The sequence below is a fragment of the Lottia gigantea genome (genome assembly GCF_000327385.1).
Source record: "Lottia gigantea unplaced genomic scaffold LOTGIsca_48, whole genome shotgun sequence".
Classification (NCBI taxonomy): Eukaryota; Metazoa; Mollusca; class Gastropoda; family Lottiidae; genus Lottia; species Lottia gigantea.
In genome coordinates this window covers 1764942-1766857 of record NW_008709663.1, presented here as the reverse complement: position 1 = coordinate 1766857, position 1916 = coordinate 1764942, and positions in this window count along the sequence as shown.

Below are 1916 nucleotides of genomic sequence, written 5' to 3'. Positions count from 1 at the left end.
ATTGAAAAATGAATTAGATTTACAAAAAAAATAAAATTTCAATTAAAATTAAAAATTTAATAGAGTCATATAAATGTAATTTTTGAGTTTTAGAATCAAGAACTGGTCACAATGTTAAATAACCTAATTCATATCAAAGTGTTGAAATTGAAGAGGAAATTGATAAATATTTAAATAAAAATAGTGTTAATAGGAATATTTATCAAACAAACAAGATTTTAGAATATCTAGAAATTCAGATCAGAAAATATTTTTATTAATTGAAAAAATATATTTCTAAAATGTAATTTTTAATGATATACTTGAATGATTATTATTCATACAAAAATAAATTTAGGCAATCGTTTGAAAAACCTAATTCTGAGTTATAGTTTACCGGGGCCCCAAATTGAAATTTGAAGTTAATAATGAGAGATGGAGACAATATTAAAGAAATTCTAATGAATATATTGTTTTCATGTTTATATTCATTAAGATATATTTTATATTAAACTCCCCAATGCTTTGAAATATTATTAAATTAAAATTACAAAAATTTGATAAAAGAAATAAGTAGGACTAGATTGAAGAACTTGTGACAAATTAAGCACAAATCTGAAAATTACTCAGGTAATCTATTCAACATAAGAGGTTATTAATACTAAAATCAAACTTCATGCTCAATAAATTACAAAGACGGTTCAAAATATTTTTAAAATTTGTCACAACTTCTGAACTCTTAATAAGTTTGTCCGAGAGTTGGCCTGGTATCGACTCTCATCCCCTAATACTTAACTTATAGTTAATTATACCACTGTCTTGTTTCACCAACGGACATAATTGAACGCAAGTGTACTAACGTTTAGTCATGGTAATTTTAACGTTTTAATCATACCATCAAAAAGATTGTTTTAGTTGTCAAATTTAGTGTTTGATTTCAGTTTTAAACACATTTCTTGGTTTATAAAAGAATATTAATTGATGAAAATATTTGGTAAAAAAGTACATCAGAATTTAACAAATTATAAATTAAATTTTATTAGTTTGTAAAAGAGACAATTTTCTTTTTCCAAATTTTCAGAATTTTCTTTTTATCAGTTTTTGAATTTTTACTCACATTTCTGACAGAATATTTTGGACAATAAATCCAAGATTTTGTATTTGGTTTGGTATAACAGCATCATTGAAAGTTATTAGGGTTTTTCTAAACAAGTTAAACCATACAGCCTTTAAAACTCTGAATTTTTGACATTTTTCAGATCTAATGCTCTACCCACATCAAATAATAATGAAATTTATATGTTCTCAAAGAAATAAGCCTGGAATAAGATATGTTGTAGAATATCAAATTCCACCTTTCCCTGATTTAATTCAATAATTACAAATGTTCTCTTAATGTGCACATTTTGCCAGTAGAATGTTTGTATTTTACCATTAAACAAATTGTATTTGATTCATCCATTTAAATAATTTTTTTAGAAATTAGTTTTGACTAAGATTCAGATTATAAAATAATTATTCATTGCATTTCAACATTGTTCAAATTGTAGAAAAAAAATATCCTAATTTCAGTCATACTTTATAAATTATTCTAAACCAACTTTTACTTTAAAACAATTTATACCAGAACGAGAATAAACAAAAAATGGCTAGAAAATCAAAATACTCGTAATTCAAATTACCAAATAATTCCCATTTCTATCTTTAATTATTATTCTTTACCAATTTTTGTCCGAAATTTGTTTTTTTTGAAGAATGAGAATTAAATGAGGATATTGTTAAAATAATGTCAAGCACTAGGTTTGTAAAATATTCCCAAAATAGTTTATTAAGAGTAGAATATCAGGATGTATTTTATGATATCTGATCTGCGGTTTCCTTCCTCTTATACCACTATTATAAAATATTCTGATAATGACATCATGTGAACTCTGAGG